Source organism: Gastrolobium bilobum, unplaced genomic scaffold, assembly GCF_033153095.1.
Source record: "Gastrolobium bilobum isolate Gb01-03AN ecotype WA unplaced genomic scaffold, APGP_CSIRO_Gbil_v1 utg4222, whole genome shotgun sequence".
Taxonomy (NCBI): domain Eukaryota; kingdom Viridiplantae; phylum Streptophyta; class Magnoliopsida; order Fabales; family Fabaceae; genus Gastrolobium; species Gastrolobium bilobum.
Genome location: NW_026899804.1, coordinates 15,524 through 21,446, shown reverse-complemented (window position 1 = coordinate 21,446; position 5,923 = coordinate 15,524). Strand labels below are relative to the sequence as shown.

Here is a 5,923-nt window from a genome sequence, read left to right as displayed (position 1 = left end):
GCACCTTTAAATTAGAAATTGAGTAAACACCATTTTTAGTCCCTGTCAATATCTACGAAGTCCTTTTTAGTCCCTGGCAATAAAAAAGGACCAAATTGGTCCCTGAAATTACAAAAAAAGGACCATGTTAGTCCTTATTTCAACTCCCAAATATGTAGAGTGGCCCTTTTCTTGTACTTTTAGGGACCAATTTGGTCCTTTTTTATTGCCAGGGACTGAAAAGGACTTCGTAGATATTGCTAGGGACTAAAAAGGGTGTTTACTCTTAGAAATTTAAATAGATTAATTATGAGTTTAAGAAGTAATTCCATAATTGACCTTGAATAAATATGGTAAGACTTAAATAATGACTATAAGTGCTTAATAACGCTGTAGGTCGCTTTTCTGACGAAAAGTGCGGTTACCTGTTCTGCTTCACGGTATAAATGCGTACCGATGAAGTATCCTGAAAAATTATAAAGAGTATGTGTATATATTCCTAAAATAATATACAGGACTGATATGTCAAGTTTGAAGTCAAAATAATGAGAACTGACATCAGGACTTATACCGGCTACGTAAAAACGCGTACCGAAAAAGTTCTGCGAAAATTATAATAAAAATATGACAAATCCTAGAAAAATGGCTAGGTTCAGAATCTGAAATTTTAAGTTAAAATGATTAGTGGAGCTATTAGTGCTAATACAGTGAGTTTAAAACTTAAGACACTTACAAATAGGTGAGGCACAAGTTTCTAGGTCAGAATCCTTATTTCCTACGTGCCTCCATTTCTGAGTTTGATGCTCTCCTACTTTCCACCTTCTTTCCTTGAAGAAAACTCAACAAAGACTCATCCTTTCTCTTTGATTCCTTCTCCAAAATATTGTAAACAGTTAGGTGTGTGCTTGGTGAAGGAGAAAGGTTCCACCTTCTGAGTTGTGGTTGCTGTGTGCGGGGCTTGAGGTACTGCCTCTGATTTCTTGGTGGTGTAGGAACCATTTCTTTAGTTGTTGAAGCTCCAAGTAGTGAGCTTTGTGAAGAAAGGACCCATCTTGTGAACCATTTTCATGGGCTGATCATTGCAGCTCTGATAAGTGGCATAGGAAGCTCCAAGCCACTGCCTTTCCTCTGTTTTGAACCTTTGGTATGAACTACAACCTTTATTCATAAGTTTTCTATATTAAAGGTTAAGTCTTGGCATGAAAAATGAGATGATCAAGTAACTAGCATGAACACTGGTCTAATGTGTCTAAAAATGCATGTTTTAATGTTTAGAAGTGTTAAAAACGGAACCTTGAAGGGATATCTTCGCAAAATGCAGAAACTGCATTCTGTCGCGAAATATCCGGATATGATATCCGGATATGAAGGTGACATACTTTCCTCCCCATATTTAAAAGCCTTCACATTCAATGATCTGAAGAAAGCTACAAGAAACTTTCATCCTGATAGCCTTATAGGAGAAGGGGGATTTGGTCTTGTCTATAAAGGGGTGGATTGATGAGCATTCCTTTGGGGCTGCAAGGCCTGGATTTGGAATTATTGTAGCTGTGAAGAAGCTTAAACTTGATGGTTTTCAAGGCCATAAGGAGTGGCTGGTAGGTTGCATTCAAATTCTGATGCTTCTAATTTAAAATGAATCAAATTCTATAATAGGTTTCTGTATTTTCAGTCTGAAGTCAATTATCTTAGCCAACTTCATCATCCAAATCTTGTCAAGCTTTTTGGATACTGCTTTGATGGGGATAACCGACTTCTAGTCTACGAGTACATGCCCAAAGGAAGCTTGGAGAATCATCTATTTTACAGTATGTTGATGCCTTTAGTAGCATATATTTCAAGAGATTAATACACACTAAGCCTCACTGTACTGTGATTTAACAGTTTTTAAATAAGGTTTTCAAATATATTTTGGACATTACCTGTATTTGTTTCAAACCATACTACCAATATGCACTTTAACAAACACTGAATCCTTTGTGATATACAGAGAAAAAAAAAAAAACCTTTGCAGGGGGCACACGACCACTTCCTTGGGCAACAAGGATCAAAGTTGCCATTGATGCTGCTCAAGGTCTCAGATTTTTACATGACTCCGAGCAACCAGTTATCTACCGTGATTTTAAGGCTTCTAATATTTTATTAGACTCGGTATGTTGGCTAACCATTAACATTTCTATTATATTGTGGCCATTTGGTGAAAATTGAGAATTGCTTATAAGGTGTAAACCTTCTCTAACAAACACGGATTACTTATAAATCTTCTTGTTCTTGATATTTAACATGGTATCTAGAGCCTAACAAGATCCGCATCTTTCCGGTAGACCCACTGTCTACCGAGTAAAAATCTTCCTGGAAACTGTCACCATCGTCAGTTTCCGACCACCGTCTGCCACCGGAAAAATTATCTGGCGCCCGTTTTGATCAAAAAGTACATCAACGGACTCAGAAGAAGCCGATCTACCCAACGCCGCAAGACTCACCGTCATCAGAGGTTGCTAGCGTCGTGGACCACCATTTGACCGCCGTTGACCGCCACCACCGATCACTTTTTAGGCACTTTTTCCAGCGAGCCACCCACAGTTGTGATCGTCACAAAGAGGCGGTTCTTTCCGTCCAAGGCCCGCTCCTAAATTCCCACTGAAGCATTTCTCCTCTTTCCATTACTGTTCACGACATCTTTGTTTCAGCGAATTGTTCTTGATCCATGGCTGATTCTAGCTCATTTATCCTTCCTCAAGATATTTCTCGGCTCACGATCACTGGTTTCACTGCTACTGTTGTGCATATAGGTAATAGCGTTGCTGGTTTCACTCAAAGTTCATCATTTAGTCATTGGGTTCTTCATTCTGGTGCCTCTGATCATATTTCTGGTAATAAATCTTTGTTTTCCTCTATTTCTACCTCTGGTTATTTGCCTGTTGTCACTATGGCTAATGGTTCCCAGGTTCAGTCTCATGGGATTGGAACAGTATCTTTCCCTCCATTACTATTGATAATGTGTTCTATGTCCCTGCTTCACCCTTTAATCTCCTTTCCGTTAGCCGTTTAATACGTTCTCTTGATTGTCTCATTTCTTTTACCCAAAATTCTGTTGTTTTACAGGATCGAAATTCGGGGAGGACAATTGGCAGCGGATTTGAGTCCAATGGCCTTTACATGCTCTCCAGCTCCTCTCATGCTCATTCTGTATTAGATTCTCCACTCACTATTCACGCTCAGTTGGGTCATCCTAGTCTTACAAAGCTCCAGAAGATGGTACCACGTTTGTCCAAGCTGTCTACTTTGCAATGTGAATCATGTCAATTCGGGAAACATACTCGCAGTTCTTTTCCTAATAGAGTCAATCGTCGTGCCTCCTCTCCTTTTAGTTTGGTTCACTCTGATGTTTGGGGACCCAGTCGTACTGAATCAACTCGGGGTTATAGATATTTTGTTACCTTTATTGACGATTATTCTCGAAACACTTGGTTATTTTTACTGAAAAACCGCTCTGAGTTGTTCTCCATATTTCAGAAGTTTTATCATGAAATTCTTACTCAATTTGGTATTCCTATCTGCACTTTTCGTAGTGATAATGCTCGTGAGTATCTGTCTCAACCATTTTAATCATTCATGGCATCTCACGGCATTCTTCACCACACATCATGTGCACATGCCCCCCAACAAAACGGGGTTGCTGAAAGAAAAAATCGTCATCTTATTGAAACAGCTCGAAGGGTGGGAGTGCCCAAGGTCTTATAAACTCCACATTAGTTGTACATACAACCAATGTAGGACTATATATCTCAACAATAATGATAAAAGAAAAGATAGTGAAGGGGAGAGAAAATGGCCAAAGATATCTTTTTTATCCTATCCATTTTATTTTTTCTTCCTATTTTTCTGGTCATTCCATTTGAAATGAATATCTAGATTTACAATGCCTATTCTGCATGAAATTCCTAATTGAAAATTTATTTTAATGGTCGAAGTACTCTGTCATTTCAACCATACATTTCTTCGAATTCAGGAATTTAATGCAAAACTATCAGACTTTGGTTTGGCCAAAGCAGGGCCCACTGGCGATCATAGTCATGTTTCTACTCAAGTCCTGGGGTACTGAAGGCTATGCTGCTCCTGAATATATTGCTACAGGTTTGATTATTTGTGCTTAAATGGCATCGTCATGCTTTTTATTCCATAAAAATCTGTGGTTTTATTAGCTTCCTCACTTCTAATGCTGTTAGATTCTTTTGTTGGATTGTTAATGGATATCAAACTAGTGCCTTCATGGATATCACTAATGTTGTATTTTAACTTTGATGATTTATGAAAACTTCAAGGATCGATCTCTCTATGAGAATAATAAAATACTCCTAGGTGATAGAAAAATATGAGCTTTTAGTACATATGGAACTTTGGAGTTGTATTTTGGTTTTCCTTATGGACTTTCCCCAATAGCCTTGGATGTTAAGAATTGACTTCATTTGCTTGCTCACTATTATTCTTGGGTCTGAACTATATATCATAAATTAGTTCTCAGTCAAAGAAAATGCTATCTAACTTTTTGGTCTGCATTTTTTGCACATGTTTATATCACTTGATTTTGTTAGTATATCTTAATCTAATTGTTTGTTACCCTTTGCACTTGAGCAGGTAGGTTGACTGCAAAGTGTGATGTATATAGCTTGTTATTGGAACTATTATCAGGGCGGCGTGCTGTTGATAAAACAAAACCTGAAGTGGAACAATATATGGTAGATTGGGCAAGACCTTATTTGTGTGATAGGAAGAAGTTGTTTCGGATTATGGACACCAAGTTAGAAGGACAGTACCCCCACAGAGCAGCATATACAGCTGCAATTCTTGCATTACAATGTATTAGTAAGGCCAAAATTAGACCACAGATGTCTGAGGTTTTGGAAACTTTGGAACAGTTACCAGCCATGAGACATTCAATTTCAGCTAGCCCTTGTAGGGCAGTGAGGAAGTCCATCTCAAGCCCCATGAGAGACCAGATATCTGTGTCTAGTCCCAAAGGAAAATCCCCTATCAGACATAATCATCATCATTCAGTAGATAGGAAATCTGTTTCTAGTTACACTAGTGAGTGCTCTCTTATGTCCCCACTGGCATCCCCATTCATGCAATCCCCCAAAGGACAATTTAACAAAGGTGTATTTTCTCTTCAATTGTATACTTAAGTGGAGATTTAAGATTTGTGAATGGCTTAAGAAATTCGTCATCAATCTTATTCTATTTATTTAAGATTTAGACTCACTAATTATGAAAACAGGAAATTACAATTCCTGATAATGAAAACCAAACAAATCAAATCCTACTTAATTGTAAATCAAATCAAGAAACATACAAGTATTTCATCTTGTTTTTCTTGTCCTCTTAGGTGATAGCACCATGTGGGGAGTTTTGTGGACTAGAACCGTATATAACTATCATGAAAAATGTTGAAGTCATGCTGTTCTGTACCAGGACATAGATGAAGGTCAAACCAAACATTTAAACACTAATTAAAAAGGGACCCATGCGATTAAATTTATATACTAAAATTGGTGGGATTCTATCCCTTAATCTGAACAAAGAAACTATCTATAATGATCAATAATTCCAACAAATTACGATAGCCATTGGGATCAATTCTCTCATATCATGTCGGAGGCTTTTAAGTTTTGAAGGTCGATGAAATGGCTGACTCGAGAAGTAGAGAGGGTCCCTAAAAGCTCTTCCAAATGAGTTTTTAGTGGAGATTTTTGCAAAGGTAGCCTCTGGTTCCATGGTTGACGTCCCCAATGTCAAATTAAGTTATAAAAGATTTCTTGATGATTACGAGTATAAGCATGCATTTATCGACAAGCTGGGATTGTTGTCATTGGCATTATTTACCGATAACAAAAAACAAAAAACCTGCATTCGTGCAACATTGTGCAAAGAGGGGTAACTTAGA

At 37.8% G+C, this 5,923-nt stretch overlaps 1 pseudogene; it reads left to right on the top strand.

The window, feature by feature from the left end:
• Positions 1 to 1,330: 1,330 nt before the first annotated feature.
• Positions 1,331 to 5,165, top strand: LOC133293707 (probable serine/threonine-protein kinase PBL3; annotated as a pseudogene).
• Positions 5,166 to 5,923: the final 758 nt, after the last annotated feature.